At 39.2% G+C, this 19511-nt stretch overlaps 1 protein-coding gene across 2 annotated transcripts in view; it reads left to right on the forward strand.

Annotated features, from left to right (window-relative positions):
• The window catches only part of TBL1XR1 (TBL1X/Y related 1), a 173834-nt gene that overhangs the window by 105955 nt on the left and 48368 nt on the right, over positions 1–19511 (forward strand). The window contains exon 3 of one of the 2 annotated variants that reach the window (XM_074962907.1): positions 12775–12842. The exons of the other annotated variant lie outside the window; for it this stretch is intronic. The gene's annotated coding sequence lies outside the window, so the exon portion shown is untranslated. The remainder of the gene's footprint in view (positions 1–12774; positions 12843–19511) is intronic. 2 annotated transcript variants of the gene reach the window in all.

The raw sequence follows: 19511 nt of genomic DNA on the forward strand, positions 1-19511 counted from the left end.
GACAAGAATACTGTGGGAGACCGTGTCAAAAGCTTTGCTAAAGTCAAGAAACAATACATCCACTGCTTTCCCTTCATCCACAGAACCAGTAATCTCATCATAAAAGGCGATTAGATTAGTCAGGCATGACCTTCCCTTGGTGAATCCATGCTGACTGTTCCTGATCACTTTCCTCTCATGTAAGTGCTTCAGGATTGATTCTTTGAGGACCTGCTCCATGATTTTTCCAGGGACTGAGGTGAGGCTGACTGGCCTGTAGTTCCCAGGATCCTCCTCCTTCCCTTTTTTAAAGATTGGCACTACATTAGCCTTTTTCCAGTCATCCGGGACTTCCCCCGTTCGCCACGAGTTTTCAAAGATAATGGCCAAGGGCTCTGCAATCACAGCCGCCAATTCCTTCAGCACTCTCGGATGCAACTCGTCCGGCCCCATGGACTCGTGCACGTCCAGCTTTTCTAAATAGTCCCTAACCACCTCTATCTCCACAGAGGGCTGGCCATCTCTTCCCCTTTGGATCTATTTTGTTGCTTTTAAAATAGTTTTAAATGCATATCACCAAAGTTTACACAACAGCACATCAACATTTTGGCTCATGACTTCTCTCTTAAAGTAAATGTCTGTGTGTGTATTTATTTTAATATCTCATTACACACCCATATGCACGCTCTCTGTCGGTCTAACTTTACTTAATGAGCGTTGGAAAAGAAATGTTCACTTATGGGGGGAGAAAAAGGCTTTGTCTGTTTAGTTTCCTCTAATTATTCATCATAACAAACACTTGTAATAACAAATTTAACCCTGTCCCCAGAAGTGTTGCAAGATTATAATATACTAGCTGGCACCTGTGAAATTCACAGGCTGATGTGATTGTACCATCAAAGGTACTTCTGACAGCAATCTTAATCCTCTGCATTCAGGGTTTCCCAGTGCTTGCTACAAGCATGAGAAAAACCTACTACTAGTGCCAAAGGTTTAATAATTAATTTAGTTATATGTTTGCCTTTAGATATTTTTACTGTACATTTGTGGTTAGTATAAGACTGTTCAGTTGACAGGATAAGTTGTTATGAAAGATAGTATAAGGCTCAATGTAGAACTTGCAGTTTACATTGCTTTGCTGGCAACAGTCATAGTTATTTGAAGATGACCTTTGAATTTCTCCTCCATTGCCAACCACCCAAAGGAATATTATTTGAATTTAGTTCATAGAATTTCATGGCTGTGAAGGGAACAATTAAGGGAAAAACCTCTAATATATACATATGAAAGAGAAACCCCTTATTTCCATTTTCTTGCAGTTATCTAAGTCTTATAAATGTAAAGACTTTACCATGCTTTTTTTACTCTGTGCATTCTCTTGTGCTCGTTCACTCACTTTGCATGCATTCTCTCTCTCACACACACACTCTCTCTCACACACACACACACACACGTTTTCCTCTGTGGGAGAACCAAGTACAACAATTTCACTGGTACAGCTGGAGTGGCTGTGGTGAGGAGCATGGGCTTATGTTTAAGGCACTGCTCTGGGTTCCATTGTTGGCTCTGCCAAAGACTACTTCTATAACTTCAAAGAATTCACTAAACCTCTCTATGCCTCTGTTCTCCAGCTGTAAAATGAGGATAAATGTTTTTCCCTAGCTCACATTGGTTTTATTGAGGAACCAATTTTAGGCTTGGTTTGAAAGTGGAAGCATATGTAATCAGATTAAAATAAGATTCCAATGGTATAAAAAAGTTGTGTGAAATTTCTTTGTGGGTTTTGACAACTAGTTGTTTCATTTAATAAGATGAGAGGTTATTAATACACAAATATGTAATGTGTTTGCTCAGTGGCAAATGGAGAAAAATAAGCCTTGTCAAAAGCCTTTTTGTAATGAGGAGGTAAAGTGCTGAGTCTTTGCAAGCGCATTTTTATTGTTCGGTTAAATTTGTGAATGAATCCTGCTGCTCTTCAAAGCAAGGGCTTGAAACTCTGGCTTGATTCAGGTTTAGCTGATAAGCAACTGGCTGGTTACAGTATCTTCTTTCAACTTTGTCAGGTCACCTCTGTTCTAACTTGAAACTCCATCGCTGTTATAGGAATCTCTTGAACCAGAGTGCCAATATAGCAAACTATGTGCTGCTGTTGTGATGTGATTTATGAACAAATGCGGGGGGGACTAGGTTAAAGCTACCCAACTGATACTCACTGAAACCTGAACCAGGAATTTAACTAGGGACTCCAGAGATAAATAAGCAGTGCATTAATCTTATTTGTCACAACTCCTTAAGGCAATTGAAAGATATCCTTGGCCCTCCATCCTTTAGAGTTAAAACTAATGTATATTTCCCTCTGACACAATGTTTGTAGAATGCTATATTAAAAGAAACATGAGATCAATCTATAAATTTGAGAACTCCAGTGCTGAAGCAGCAGCCCTAAACTGTGACACCCTCCATCCCCCTCCCGCCCAGTCTCAGCCACCTTCCACTTATGGGTTGCAAACCCTCACTGGATGCCAAATGAAACTTAAGTCTGTCCTGACAGCTATCTGAATTCCAGTGATATGGCTTCAGTTGTACAATGATATAACTTGCTTCCTGCCTAACTTGGGTTCAGCTTCCACTACTTATTTGGGAGTGGCAGGGCAATTTAAAGTTCATTCTTGGAATCGATGCCCCATGCTGGAAGGGGAGTCTCAACTCTGACAACAGTCATTGCTCAGCTGATCGGCTGCCAGTGCAACATGAACCCAGGCTAGGTATAGAAAAGAGAGTGAATAGAGAAATTGGTGAACCTGAACCCCCTCAAGTTATATTATGTGACCTACCTGACTGGCCTGAGCAAAAGTTGAGGGGAAGCAGTAGCAGGCAGAATCGGGCAGCCTCATGTTGCTGAGCTATAAATAGGCCACCATGCCAGGGCCTAACTACACCCCACTTCCTTGCCTCTTGGGCTGGGTTTGCGTATGACGATTCTGCCTCTTCCTCCCACTCTGAATGTTCTGCTGCAGAGGGAGTAAAGATCCCAGTGCTGGGGGTATCTATTCTCAGCTGCCTCTGAGGGGAGACGAAGCTGCTGCTAGGAGATGATGGATAGCTTTGGTGCCCCACTCCCACAGATATACATATGCAGAGAGTGGTTTCAAACTTGTGGGGGGTGGGACGGTGAAAGGGAATATTTCTCCCTGCAGCTTTCACCTCCTCAGTGTCCAGGAAAGCCTACAGCAACTATTCTCTCTCAATCCCTCTCGCTCACATTGTGTTGACTCCATCTCCCTAGAGAGAAGTGAAGGAAGTGGTGGTAGTTAGGTACAATGGAGGTGGTTAGAAGCGGGGCATTACCAGTTTCGGCTCCCTGTGATACTGCTGAAGGAGCTGCTGAACCTGTGGCACGTATCCAAGCGGAGTGCACAGGGAATGGAGTGGCTTTTCTCTATGGGATGGTGATAGCGATGATGGCAGCTGCCATAAGCAAAAACTTGAGGGTAGGGGGCTCTGGAGACAGGTGGGTGAGAGTACAGCTTTGCAAAATGGGAGAGGAGAGAGATTCCCCCCCCCCCCCCAAATTGCACCATGAAAAAACGGTGATTTTTTCCCCCAGAAAAAATAACAGACAAACAAGCCTTTTGATCACTTTACCTTTTGAAGGCTGCCATTGCAGCAGCAAGGGATGCAGACTTCAGAGATCTTTTTTAAACAAGTAAATGAAGCCGTGCTTGTAGTATTTGCAAGACTAGTCATGTAAGTTATGGTACACGTAGAGATGACGTTTTAAAAACTGAACACTTTAATACTCCAGTTTGGTAAAAGAGAGTCCTGTAAATAATGAGGATATGAATATAAAGGCTAAAGGCGTTAGCGAAAGTAGTTTGAGTTATGATTAGGCAAAAGAGTTAAAACAATTGTCGAAAATGACACTTTTTCAGTATCTTGTCTCCAAAGCAGCCTGACCAATTAACTGTGAACTTTTCATGCACAAAATTGGGCCCTGATTGGAGAATAACCGTAGGAAATTTTATGCAGAAAAGAGACACCTCTTTGAGCCCTATCAGAAAAAAAGTATTAAGTTGAGGGCTTGGAGGTGGGAGTCAGAATTTGAATTTTAATGAAATTTTATGGAGTCACTACTGGTCTCCATAAAGCAAACCCTTCTTGCAACAGTCTTGATATTTATGCTTTGGTTTTAAATTTTATATCATACGGATCAAACGTTCAGAAGTGCTCAGTTTTGGCCTACCTCTGTTCCCTTTGAGTCAGTAGGATTTTATTCACTGATTTCAGTGGGAGCAGAGTTAGGCCAACACTGAGTGCTTTTGCAAATCCTAATCTGTCTGGGCAGGGAAGACTGGACTGTAAGTAATGCAGACATTTTAATAGTGCTTGGAAGACTTGGTTTTTATTGTTAACAAAATAAAGGAATCGCACAGCCAGAGTGACAAGATGTCCTTATTTTATAGGGACTGTCACGATTTTTGGGTCTTTTTCTTATATAGGCTCCTATTAACCCCCACCCCCGTCCCGATTTTTCACATAAAAATGGCCATACTGGGTCAGACCAAAGGTCCATCCAGCCCAGTATCCTGCCTACCGACAGTGGCCTATGTCAGGTGCCCCAAAGGGAGTGAACCTAACAGGTAATCTAGTGATCTGTCTCCTGCCATCCATCTCCACCCTCTGACAAACAGAGGCTAGGGACACCATTCCTTACCCATCCTGGCTAATAGCCATTAATGAACTTAACCTCCATGAATTTATCCAGTTCTCTTTTAAACCTTGTTATAGTCCTAGCCTTAACATTTGCTGTCTGGTCACCCTACGCACAGCACAGTGTGGTTCAAATCCTGTTTACTGAATATATAACACTCAAGGCACATACATATTGCTGTTCTGGTTGGGTTCTGTGAACTTCTCAAACATAGAACGTTGTGAGCACCATCAGAAGACTCTCAAACTATTTAAAGGTATACTATCCTATTCTCTTTCAGTAAAGTAAATCTTCTTAAATCTTTTAAAAGATTTATTATGGAAGTGACAGGGATTAGGAGGAGAGCAGAGTTAACTTGGAACATGACCTTGGTGTGAAAACTAATGTTTTACAGAGAGATTTCACATTAAATAGAGTTTGATTTTCAAATATTGGGAGAAGAGTTTTTGCTAACTAATATGCAATGATCTCATTATATTTAAAGATGTAATATTTCTGAAGCCATCCTTAATGTTTTTTGTCTGTAGCATTTTGATCCTTGTATCGTTTTTATCTAGCAGAAGGTTTATAATTCACTTCTGCTAAAAACTGATGGGCTAGAATTTGGCTGAAGTATTTTACAAATGCATGGTAATGGAGCCACGCACATTAAGGCATTAGAAGTGACCATTATTCTAGATATCTTGGACCCTGATCCTGTCAGCATTTATGCAGTATGCTTAACTGTAAGCAAGTAGTCTCACTGGCATCAATGGGACTATTCACATGCTTAAAGTTAAGTACATACATAGGTCTTTGCAGGATGGGGGCCGTAAGTGTTTCTTGGTCCACATTGTGTTTAGAAATGTTTGACATTTTTCTTTGTAGAAGAAAATTAGAAATACTATTTGTTCCATTACCAAGGAAATACCACTCATAACATTTATATCGTCAGTCAATAAAAACATTTAGATAGCATTTGATATGTTCAAAGCACTGTACTGACTTTGTACCATATTACGGCCTGTTCAGTTAACATATGAGCTGACGGTGTGTGTTTGTACTATCTTTATCTCTGAATTGCATTATAAAATTAAAATCCATGTTTGCCGTCGGTAATATATTTGCTAACTGAAAATGCATTTTTAAAAGGCCCACCGGTGTCTCATGGGACAATTTTGAGACGCTAATTAGAGATCGTTTTATTTACGTGTTTGGCTTTCTCTAACCCACTTTCCCTGTTTTATTTTTTGGGGAGGAGGGGTTCGTTCCTTCAAGATGAAATTGAAAAGTGGATCTTTTTTGTTTTTTATATATTAACCAGTCCCCTGTTTGGTAATGCCTTATTTTAATTTCTAATTCTCAACTTGATGGTTGGCTGCTCTCAGAAACAGAGGATAAGAGCAGGAGTTCTCAAATGTCATTAGACCGACCCCCTTCTGACAACATGACCCCAGGAGGGGAGGACCGAAGCCCAAGCCCCACCACCCCAGGCAGGGGGGCCAAAAGCCCAAGGGCTACAGCCCCAGGCAGGGGGCCTGTAACCTGAGCCCTGCAGCTCAGGCCTGAAGTCCTCTGGCTTCAGCTTGAGCCCCAGAAGGTGGGGCTCGGGCTTCGGACCCGGGCCCCAGCAAGTCTAAGCGAGCTGTGGCCATCCCATTAAAATAGTGTCACGACCCACTTTGTGGTCCTGACCTACCGTTTGAGAATCGCTGGATTAGAGCATCGTGCAGGGAATAAGAAACAGGAAGTAGATCAAACTTTTCAGTGACAAAGTTCTTATTTTCATGTAAATGGGGGAGGGAAAGGTGGACCAGCAATTACGACAATTTTAAAATAAAGATTGGATGGTCTTCTAAAAGATCGGCTCTAGGAATTATTTTGGGGAAGTTCTATGGCATGTGTATACAGGAGGTCAGATTAGAAGATCATAATGGTCCCTTCTGGCCTCAGAATCTACGAATCTGTGCATGTCGAAGTGGTCTCTGTGCCACTAGATGGGATAGAACACCATACACAGAAGGTGTGTGGGTTACACATGCACAATAGTCTAAAAACAAAGCCCCTCTGCTGTACTGACTTCAGTGTAGGTAAACCACAGTGCTCATATGGATCTCAGTGCACGACTGGGGCTTACATTATTTTTATTTATATTTCCATTTTCATTGTGCGTTCCATTTCTCCTCTGTCTGGTCTTTTGACATGCTCACAGCACAGAAAGAAAAAGTTTGTCAAACGTTACTAATATGTATTCTAATGCTGAAGAGAACAGCAAGCCATTCTTTCTTCTTAAAAATAAAATTATATACTGTATTTTATACAGACAGTAGTAATTTATTTAGACATCAGTAATTTTTGTGCGAACAGAACTCAGTTTTTGTAAATAGAGATTTTCATACTACTGGGTCTTGCTTTGTTTATAATTAAATTTTAAAAAAGCTAGCATAAAAAGTTAAACGTTCACTTTTTAATTTTTTTAATTTGGTTTTGTGATTTTTAACGGGTTTTAAGCTTAAAAAATGTATAGGCCCAATTCCACTAGAAGCAATATTTGAGTACTGGTCATCTGAAAATAGGCATTTGTAAAGGAATTGCTGACACATCTTTATAGCACTGCAAACAATACTATAACTCAGAAAAAGACAAACTTGGATTTTAACAATATTTATAATGTTCTGTCAACAAACGTTTTTCTCTGTAACCAAAGGTTACTTCTGCTAACTGAGAGGAATCGAGTTTACACAGGATGGCTGAGTCTATGCCAGTTTATCATCTATCTCAGTGAGGTGCTGCTTCTCTAATAAGGATGTAAAATTCCATGCTGATCCAGCAGCATGTCCTACTGACAGCTTAATCCTGCATAGTATGGTTTGGTATGGAATCCTGCCATAGAAGTCCATTAACTGTTACAAAAAAAAAAAAAAGTGAAAGCTACTGAAAATATTTATAAAAAAAAAAAAGAAAAAAAAAGACATCTTACACTGCAGTGCTTAGCCAAACCAAATGCAGTACCTTTACCTCTGCCTTTCTGTGGCTGTCAAAACCACCTGCATTTAGAGTCCCGTAATAACAGTGTGTCTTCATCATTAATTTGAAGCATATAAGTAATATGTATTTCCCTCTTTGTTTACATTTTTTAATATATGGACACATTCAGCACTAGAAAGAAAATGTTCAATACTGCATGGTATATATAATATATGTGTTGCCCTTAATATTTTGTACCTGGCTTCTGCCTGAAGTAGAATTTTTTTTTCAGAATGTTTGAGTCAGTAAGTGTGAGATTTTTCCCTTCATCTCATAAGCTCCCCTACTCTCCCTCCCCTTTTTTGTTTTTGTTTTTGTTTTGTTTTCACAAGGCTGCCATTTTGCAGCGCAAGAGACTTGGTTTCACTGCAAGAGCTGTGCAAGCCAGCTCTTGAGGTTTTCCTTTTAAAAAAGAATTTTAGGAAGTTAAATGCAAAAACTAAAAAACAACTTTCTAGCATTATGGCAGTGTTAAAGTTTCAGGATCAAATATTCTTTACGAAATTCTAAAATTCTCATATTCTGTCACATTGCATGTAATAGAAGTAATAGCTTCTATTTAAATATAAAATCTTTGGCCTTGATCTTGCAAAGACTTATGCACATGCTTAATTTCATACTCAGAGTCAATGGAACCACTCGCTGTATGAAAAGTTAAAGTTCCTAGGTCTTTGCCAGATTAAGACCTTTGTTGTTATTGGATACTATAAAATAGATGGGATTTGCAACAAGGCAGGGTAAATACAATTTTAGGGATTTCACTGACTTTTGAGTATTTAATCTTGTAGCTCTACGCTGTAGCATTAAAATTAGTTTTTGGGTTGGTGTTTTCCCATTTAATTTTATTATTCAGTTACAAAATTTTAAGCTATGGATGTTTGTTAGTAATAAAAACCTACCATCCTTGTCCCATTCTCAAAACTGCAAAAAGTTAGGACCAGCATTTCAAAGCTATACTTAATGAGTTAAATGGCAAAAACTGTGCAGTCCTGTTGCCTGTCCCCCTTGAACTTCCAGCCCCCATATTGCAAGTGTACATTTGCATATTCTGCAGCTCTATTAACATGTACAACTGTTGGTTGTGCAAGGGTGATGTGCACATTTTTGCAGGTGTGTGTGTTTCACCCGCTCTGAAAATGTTGACTTTAATTTCAGTATATTGTAATAAAAGTAGAGGTACAGTTTACCAAAAAAAATCACAACCCGGCTTTAGATAAAAAGGAGGTTGTGGGTAGACTGAGTTCGTATGCTGTCCTCAAGATCCTGAGTTAGTGTCCACAACACTCCCCCCTGTGGCTGTATTGGTGGCCCAAAAATAACAACAACATAAACCCTTAGCCTAAGCTTCCTCCCTGAGCATTGCTTTTCCTTGGGCAGGGTCTCTTATTTACCATCATCTATGTACTTAGCTTTCTATGGTACTGAAAAATAAAGGCTGCCACTTAGGGTTGCCAACTTTGTAATATTTAAAAACTGGATCTCCAGCAGGAGTGCTGGAACCTCCCCTTCCCCTCCCCTTCGTCTTGAGGACCCGCCCTGCCTTGCCTCTTCCCACTGAAGCCCCGCCTCCCTGTTTGCTCCTCTTCCCCCTCCCTCCATCGCTCACTGCTTTTCCGCTCCCACCCTCTCCCCCAATGCATGGGTCAGGAGAGGCTCACCTGCAGAGCCAGGGTTGGGAGCTGCAGCCGCCCAATGCAAATAGGAAGTGGCCCTGGCTGAGTAGGTGCTGGCACGGGTGATGACTCGGTGCCTCCACGCCTCTCCTGCCGTCAGTAACCAGACTTTGGGAGTCCAGCCACTAGATCTGGGCAAACACCATCAGGTCCTCTTTTCAACCGGACTTTCCAGTCAAAAACCGGACACCTGGCCACACTACTGCCACTACCCCAAATAATTTACAATCTAAGGGTACGTCTTCACTAGTAACGTTAAAGCCACGGCAGCGCTTTAACATGGCTGTGTAGTCTCGGCACCAGCCCTGGGAGAGAGCTCTCCCAGCGCAGTAAAAAAACCACCCCCACGAGGGGAGTAGCGCTGGAGCACTGTCTACGCTGCTACTTTACAGCACTGAAACTTGCAGCACACAGAGGGGTTTTTTTTTTTTTCCCACACCCTTGAACAAGGAAGTTGCAGCGCTGTAAAGTGGCAGTGTAGACAAGACCTAAAATACAGAAACACTGAAAACTAAACAAACTGGAGCAACACCACTGTAGTTGGCTGAGTTACTACCCTAGACTATCAATATAAATTACAGTAGCATGTGGCCAGTTGTTTAGGGTCTATTTGAAATACAACTTGGTTGCGTGGTCACTCTTTTAAAATCTTGTTGAATAGGTGTGCCTTTTACCTAGTCCGTGTTTCCTCCTCTTTGTGGCAAATCAGTTGATTGTAAACAGGTTTCCTGTTGTTGTACTAACGGAGGCTAATTGATGATGGATGAATTTCCAGTATTCTGTTTGTACAGTTTTTTGTGTGTGCTCTATGGGGAATTGTAAAGAGGAAAGGGATTCCTCTCAAACTGGCTTCTGTTCAGTGCATTGCTTTCCTTTCAGGCCTCCCTGTTCTGTCTTGCTTGGCATCACCACAGCAAAAAGTATGAATTGGTAATATGAAGCATAATTTTACTATGAAAGTAAAATACTCGCAGGTGTAACTAAAAATTTGGAAGTTAGTATAGCTTCTATAAACATTTCAACCTCTTGCTTCCCCTGGTTTGCTTAGACAAAAGGATCATTATCCCGTTAATGATCTTAGTTTACTAAGATTCAGCCTGGAGTTAAATGTTATATCTGAGATATAAACAGTGTTTATAATAACTTTTTGACATCAGCTTTAGCAGCACTAGTAGGTGCTGATGCTATACAATTCACATCTCCAGATAGGTTTATAGGAAGGCATCAGAACAACAGATATTAAACTCTAGCAGAAAATTTAAATTACATTGGTTATGAGGTCAGGACCTTTTCTTTCAGTCATGAGCCACTATGGATAAGCATGACTAGAATGAAGAACTTGTGACACTTTAAAAGTCCGCTGTTACCCATTACTATCCCTGTGATTCTCTGCTTTCCAGTGGTAGCATTTTCGTCAAGCCCTGATAGGTCACAATAGTTTGGATTTTAAAACTTCCATTGGTCTCTCTGGCCTTAAAATTATGTAATTCAGATTGCTGCTGCTGTTCCCTGTTTTTCCTTCCCTTACACTTCAGTTCCAATATCGTTTTAGAACCCACTGCCTCGGACTTCTAGAGGTAGAAAACAAGGTCCCAATCCTATATTTGGATCCATTCAGGAGGGCCCGATTGCATGATAAGGACCCAAGTGTTGTATTGCCTCTGAAAGCTTGATGCCCAGCTTTCAAGTGGTGTAAAGCATTAATCTCTAACTCTAGTGTCTCATTTAATATTAGCTGCTAATATCATGTCCGAATTGAAGCGGGTGTATGAATTAGATATCTATTGACATTTAATTTATAAATTACAGACATCTTTGCACTCTGAGCATATAAGCAATTCAGTACATACAAATAATACAAAAATACATCAAGGTGTGCTAGTGCCATCTCAATGAAATGCAGCCTCATCTCTCTTTCTCGCTTAGTTCTTTCCGTAGATTAAAAGATTCCATCCATATAGAGTGTTTCAGCTGTCAGGAATGCCAAAGGGGAATGATAGCTGTTGGCTTCTTAAACCTCCTGTCATGAAGTTTAGGAATGAGCCATGCTGGTGCAACCTGTTTGGTCATTGATTTGGATTACAGTGCATTAGCTAGATCTCTTGGGAAATTTAAATGTGTATCAACTGCTGATAATAAGACTTAGGTATATTATAACTGAGTTATTTTAGCGGTCAAGGGTGATTGGTTTTAAAATGGAAATTTTGGAATACTAAATGCCCTCTGATGTATTTCCTTCCATGTTTTCAGCCCTTCATATACAGTAACTTTGGGAAGTGTATGCTATCTGTGATGTCTTTTTCTATTTTATGGCTTTTAGTCCAGCTTAGCTCAGTCTCTAGAAAATAATTAGCATTCATACCCATTAGCCACTCATTTTGAGGTTTTGCCTTGAACTTTGGCCAAAATTATCATGAGTATTCCATTACAAATGGTTCTTTTACTACTAATCTGATCCCAGTCTCACTGAAAACAGCATTTTTCTGAAACAGAGATTCTTATAGGGACTTCTGTGGAGCTTCTAACCTCCACATGGACTCCGTAGGGTCTTTTGTGTAACGTGCTGGGTTAAAGGAATTTAAAGAATCCACAGGCTTTACATTTGCTCGGTTAGTGAAGCATGGAGACTCCTTAAAGTCCATTTCCAAAGTGGCCATGTTAAAAAATGTTGGAACAGTTCAAGTAAACACATAGCCATGATTTGCAACACCTATAATGTTAATTTATATGGTGCAACATAAATAGTTCTGTGACAGAGGAGCCAATTTTTTTCTTGACAGCTTTATATTTTAACTCCTGCACCTCTATACCTGTGCAAATTCCTGTATAAAAATATTGTTAAAGTGGCGATGAAGCTGAAGAGATAAAAGTATCAGAAACATAAAGTAATAAAAACCATAAGAGAACATCAATAGTTGCCATATTGTTTTGTCATCTTGGAGATTATTTTGCCATTGTGGTCCACACTAAAGTAAGTTGTTGTCTCAGTACTTAGACATTGGTAATGATTAAGTTGGATTGTTGTAAAATTCTAGGTAGTCATCCTGAGCAGTCAGCCTGAATGGAATTTTTTGGCACTTCTAACTTTCTAATCTGAAACTAATGCTTGTGTTTTTATCACAAAGGCAGGAGGCAAGAATAGAGTTGAAACGTTACTTGGAATTTCCTTTTTTGAAAAAAAAAAAGAGCATATACTCCTAAAGCAATTAAGATACATCTGTTTGTGTAATATTTTAGTTTGCCCCTTAAGTGATTGATAGGAAACTAGGAATGTTGCTTTAATAGATTCAATAAAAAGACAAGTAGAAAAATATCTGTTTTATACTTTTTCCATCATTCTTTCAAATATAAAATTTGAATAAATAAATATTGACAGAAAGTATCATAATATGGTTTGTGTTACAGGTGGTGTAATACCAAGGGCTGCACTGCTGCCACATCACAATTTTGTGAGGTTTCAGAGAGTAGTTCTGGTAAGGACACTCAATGATTTATATATTTATTTTTTAAATAGAGGTGGACTATTATTTTTGATATAAATTGGTATCAGACATTATATGCATTCATCTTATTGGTTAGGTAGTAATATGTGCAGTCTGCTGAGTTTTTACATTATGTATTATTTTATTTGATAGTTTTGAACAGTATTGTCTCCTTGAAGTATGGAGCCATTATCATCTTAATATGGATCAACTTTGTACTTTTTTTTTTAAACGTTTCATACACAAGATATTGCACATGGGCTGAAGGATGTATATTTCAAGTGTTAAAACTTTGGCTAGTTTTAAAAAAAAAAGCACTTCAGTGGTCATATTTACTCAAACTGTACCATTACTAGTCCTCTTTTCCCTGATTCTAATATAATAATGGGGTTGTTTTTTTATTCTTTTTTAAAAAAAATGTATTAAGTGAATTCCCTCTCTGGTCTCTCTTGACCTCTTGAATTTTTCTTTAACCTGCTTCTCTTATCTTTAGTCTATTGTCTGTTTCATGGCCAGAGCCATAATAGAGATGAGATTACCTCACTTTTTTTAATAAAGGGAGGATTATGAACTGAAAACCGACAGCAATGTTCATGTACTGTATGAGAGCACAATTGTGCCTGCTCTTGCAGTAGTGAGTAACTGATACTGTGCTTGTATCTGTGGAATTTTTAATATATGCTGTAATTTAACAAATGTCTTATAGGCGTAGCAGACTTCTTTTCCCCACCATCCATTACAGTTTACAGTAACCCTTCATTGTGAAGAATCGTACATCTATAGAGGTACGGTTACCAGATCGCAACTGTGAAAAAATGGGACAGAGGGTGGGGGGTAATAGGCACCTATATAAGAAAAAGTCCCAAAAAACGGGACTGTCCCTTTAAAAACTGGACATCTGGTTACCCTATATAGAGGACTCTCAAAGACAGAGGTTGGTTGTTTCAACAAGCCACTTCAAGTGTACACAGGAACAGAACAGAGAGAAGGATCTCACTGACTTCAAGTCTCAATTCCAGAAGTGTCTGGTTACTCTAGCCCCAGTCCAGCAAAACACTTGAGCAATTGAAGTCAGTGGGGCTACTCTCGTGCTTTCATTGAGAATTCCAAATGGGATCACCTATTCTTTGTGGTTTTAAAAAAAAAAAAAAGAGAGCGAGAAAAGAGGGGGGAGGTAGGAAGACCTTCAGATGTGGGAGTAGGGTTTGTTGGCACTGGGCAGTGCTGAGGCCCACAGCTAGGAATGGGGAAAGGGACATCCATTTGTAGATTTGTGCTGGTAAGAATAAAGAGGGAAGCAATTTTCCATGTTATCACTGGATTGTGAATACAAGCATGCCCTTAAAATTTGGACATGCTTGTATGCCTGTCTGTTTTTCAACATGCAGTTATGTTTACTAGAGTATAGAATATATACACAGACGCACGAGCGTCTGATAATATACAGTTATATTATACAGTTCAGATAATATACAGTTCCACACTATTATGTAGTATGCATCCGATGAAGTGAGCTGTAGCTCACAAAAGCTTATGCTCAAATAAATTGGTTAGTCTCTAAGGTGCCACAAGTACTCCTTTTCTTTTTGCGAATACAGACTAACACAGCTGTTACTCTGAAACTTCCACACTGTGATTTCTGAGTTTCAGAGGGGTGGAAAGACATGCCCTTCAGACTTATGTAAAAGAAAAGTGGAATAATTAATTAACATTAATCAGCTATTCTTTTTCTTTATCCTCCTGCACCCCCAGGTGCATAGAGCCTCTGCCAGCTTCCGCCGTTTATTTCGGTCTTGTGCTGGTCTGTTCAGGCTTCTGTCATGTTGATGGATTTAGCTTCTTTCTTTTCTGTTCTGCATAATGTTTCTCTAGATCTCCCTCTTTTTCTCTTTCCAGGTGGTGTACATATTATTACTTGCTATGAAAGTCGTGTTGGTAGCATCCTTAAAGCGTATCCTCAATTGCCATATCTTACCGTAGTTGATGTTTTAGATTGGCTTGGTCTATTTAGACTTTCCAGTGTTGAAAGAAGCACTTTTGAATGGACTCTGAAGATCTACTGCAGGCATTTACTTTGGAATGAATTGGTCTTCTCAATTTCTGTTGTAAACTTCAGTAACTCTCTTCCATAAAGGAGGACAGGATGCTGGTGTTAAAAATTCATATTTTATGTTCATGCCAATCAAGCTACTTTTCCAAATCTTTTCAAGTTTATGAAAGCTGTTTGCTGTTTTTGAAATTTGTTGTTTGTCATCTAGCATGGTGTCACTGTCATTGCACATCTCACTCCTGACATAGGTAAAGTGACTGACTTCTTTTAGTGTTTCTTCCTCCACTCTAAGGGTTACTTTTAGAACACTGATAGCCATATATGTTTTCTTCCCCTTGTTGATACAGCAAAACAAGTTGATATGTTTATCTGCCAAAAGCTTTTCTTCCATTAAGTGATATGTTGAATAAGGAGGACAGTGTCATCACCAAAAACAAGGTAATCCAGTTGTGCTTTGTCATTTGTCCATAAAATTCCTTGGTTGCCTTCTGCAGTTACTTACCTCATGACATAGTCAATGACCATTGCAAACAATAGTTGGGATATAATACACCCATGCCTTGCTCCATCAATCAAGCCATTGACTCATGATGTCACTATCTCCGACTACACCTTCAGTATTATATAGATCTTTGGTGATTCTGATTATTTTTCCTGGTATTTCATAGAGTGCTATAATTTTTTAAAGCCTGTCTCTGTGTACTCCGTCAAGCCTTCTAGAAATCTATAAAATTTATTACAAGAGGTGCTTGCCATGCCTCGCTTAATTGTGTAATACATCTGAAAACAACAGCATGGTCTGCACATGATTTCAAGGACTAAAACCTGGATGTTCCGTCTAAGTTGAAGATCCGTTTGTTTCTTGATATCTTCCAGGATGATGTTGCCCGTGATTTTTCCAGGTACTGAGAGTAATGTGATTCCCCTTCAATTATTGCAGTTGGTTAGATCACCCTTCTTTGGCAATTTCAGTATAAAGCCTCTCTTCCAACTCTGTTGGGTTCTTTTTCTTCATTACATCTACCCAGAAACACAAAGAAAGTCTGGAGGACTATTCTATCTCTCTCTTTTAAAGTATCTATTCAGTAATGTTACCTTCTCCCAACTGCTTTCCCATTTTTGCATTTACTGATGACTCATCTATCTCCTGAATCAATATCAAGCTCTAGTGGTAGGTTGTCTTCATGTATTTCTAGTAGTTTGCTTGGGGTTGGTCTATTTAAAACAACCTGAAAATGTTCTGCCCATTTTTTCCCGTGTTCTGCTTCTGTACTAAGAGTATTTTCATTTGCATCTTTAATAAGGCTTCCAATACTGGTAAAGTTTCCTGTTAGCTGTTTAGTGATCTTATATAAGGTTGTCAGGTCAAGTCCTGAGCAAGCACTTTAGCCTCTTGTCATTTTTGTATCAATATATGCTCTTTTAGCTCTTTAGTGTTCCTTTTTACCTTTACCGAACTTCTGTATGCTTCTTACCACTTGCTTGTCTCTTCACACGCATTCTCTTAGCCTGCATGAGTTTTTTGCTTTACACTTCTCTTTTTCACTGCTGCCCAAGTAGCATTGCTAATCCATTCTTCCGTTTTAGATTTCATTGTTGTTGGAATCGTCTTAGCAGTCTTTGATGTTTTCCCACAGAGTATCAGTGTCTTAGTTCTTCAGTTAACTCCATTAGAACACTGAACCTGTTCTTCAGTTCAAGCCAAAAGCACTTTTTGTGTTTTTGGGTCTTTTAACTGTGAACTGTTGATGTGTGGTCTTCTTTTCACCGTCTTCATTCTATTTAACTTGATATTCAGCTTAGTGATAAAAAGGCCGTGGTCACTGCCCACATCTGCTCCCCTGTACACACCCACATCTGCTAATGAGCTGCGAAACACTACTGAAATGCAGAAGTTTTCTGTCTGGTTCTTTGTAGTACTGTCTGGGGAATTCCATATCACTTTATGGATTTCATTATGAGGAAATAGTGTTCCACCTATCACTATGTTGTTTACACTGCAAATTTCTACTAACCGTTCACCATTTTGGTTCATGTCCAAATCCCTGCTGCACTTGTCCATAACTTTATGCAACCCATCATTGTTACTGCCAACATTTGCACTAAAATCTCCCGTAGTCACTAGGATATCATGTTTTGGGACCTGGGTTAACGCATCCTATAACAAATCCTAAAAAGAATGTTACTCATCTGGCTTTTTGTTCCCTGGTGCATAGCATTGCATGACTGTTAGTTTGAAGACTCTAGTCTGAACGTGAACTCTAATAATTCTTTCATTGCCTGATTCCACTTAGTCAGTGCCTGCTCTGCTTCGTTCACCATTAGGATTGCTATGCCAGCTTCATGTCTACTACCCATGTTCACGGCGTAGATGATGTCTTATTTGTTTCTCTAATGTGTAGTTTGTTTGAACCTGTCCATCTCCGCTTGCTGATTCCAAGGGCATCAAGATGGTATCTATCCATTTCTTTAATTACTTGAGCAGTTTTAGTAGCTTCATACACTGTTCTCAGATTCCAGAATCTGATTTTCATTACTGACCTGGCTTTGAGCACCAGGACTTTTCAGGACATGGGTTTCCTTAGGGGTTTGAGCAATGTCCATCATATTCTTCAGTTGAAGTTGGTCTCCTGTTCAAGCCTCCTGCATACCAATATGGCTTCTGTAGGAAGTTTTCTGTGGCAAGTTTGTTTTTACATAGTGAGATTACCAGCGCTGTGTACAACCTAAGGTCCACAGCTCCTTATTCATTATTCAGAGCTGCCCACATGTGGACACTCCCCATCCAACACCTGGGGGATGCGCTTGGTAGCTTTGGATGCCGCCAGATTAATCAGCTATAACATAAGGAAATTCTGAAAGGCATTCACATTGTAAGTATATAAACTAATTGCAGGTGAAGACATCGGGAAGTCATTGAGATCAAAGGAATATGGTATTGAGAATCTGTAAAAATGATTTAAATGCTGTGAGCATTATTATTTATTATTTATTAGGGTACAATGATCTCTAGAAAAGTTAGTGGGCTTTCCCACCCCATTAACTTATTATTTTACTGACCCATGTTTTTAAGTGTGTTCATGTTTTTAGAATTGTAGAAATGTGAGAGCTGCAGTTTTCCCTTCTGAAACCGTGTTTCAAATGTTTGAGGGGAGTACACCTTATACTGTTGTCGGCATTGGCTATATTTGAAAAGCTATCTCATGTAATATGGCAGCATTTGGTAAGGAGAAGCCCTACAACTAAACTAGCAGAGGTAGTTACTGTAATTACCTCATCCCCCAAAAGAAACAGTGGAGGTCATTTGTGGGGCAATTAGGAGACATCTTCACTGCAGCTGCCTGTATAATAGCTAGCCTGCGGATACAAGATGCAGCATATTTCCATCACTGCTGCTGCTTGGCTTTTACAAACTGCAAATATTTTCTCTTCACAGTAAATTTTCTAAAGGGGGAACAGTCTAATATTTCTAATTGCACCTTAGCAATGTAAATACTTTTCTCTGAACATGTAATTTAGTTATTTTACCATTAGCTTGGAGAAAATGTTTAATTCAAAATGTTTTCTTTGTAAATGGCTCAGAGACCATCTTTATGTCTTTATATACATAAAAATACATTTCAATTTTATATATCACGTTAAATGTTTCTGGATACTGAAACTATATCTGAGTACACTCTATCCTTATCATGCTGGTGAATGATCATCAGGTTTTGAATAATGATTTTCTTCAGTTGGGATGAACTGAGAAATTTCTCAGGAATAAAAGCAGACATATGACATTGTCCTGAGCAATAAAGGGGAGGAAGCATTGCCCTGGTTTTCAACTTCTCCTCGTGTGTGGCTCCTTTATGCCTTTCAAACCACTTTTACGAATAGCTTCTTTTTCAGACCCTACTGGTTTTCTTGCACAGGCAATTAGTGCAGAGCTTTAATGTAAAAATGATCTTTTGTGTGCATATGTGAGAGATGCAGTGAAGACTTCATGATGGTGTGATATAAAGGCTTTGAAGGAATTGAATATGCTATGTTCCTCACAAATACACCATTATGAATTCTATGTATCTCACATATTTAACAGAAAAGCAAAAACCATGTCTAAAAATTATGACGGTTTTGAATATTTTGTTGAGACTAATTGTTGTACCTGGTCACATGTACAAGCAGGCTACCTTGGTAGTAAAAGGCACCTTTACAATGCTTTAGATTAGAAGGAAAGAAAAATAATACATTTTTAAATCCTCTAAAATTTACTTTAAAATAGATTTTTACATGGAAAAGTGTCATAATTTAAAAGTCCAGTATCTAGGAACTATCTGGGGCTAGAACCAAGTGGTGGAAACCGAAGCATATCCCTTTTAAGTGCTATAAAGCTCCTGTTTCTAGACTTGCAAAGTTGCAAGATCTGACTTTGTCACTGGATTAGGACTGTCTATGTCCTGCCTTAAGAATATTTGGTTTCAGTTAGGGAATATAGGTCTTGAGGGGAAAAGGAGGAAGCATATTTGTGGCAAGTAAATTTTTAAAAGAAAATGGTTGCTGCTTGGAAGTTTAAAGTGTTAGAATAACTCCCAGTAGAAACTGATTTCTGTACAGGGCATAGGAGATGT

The sequence above is a fragment of the Natator depressus genome, chromosome 9 (assembly GCF_965152275.1).
Source record: "Natator depressus isolate rNatDep1 chromosome 9, rNatDep2.hap1, whole genome shotgun sequence".
NCBI lineage: Eukaryota > Metazoa > Chordata > Testudines > Cheloniidae > Natator > Natator depressus.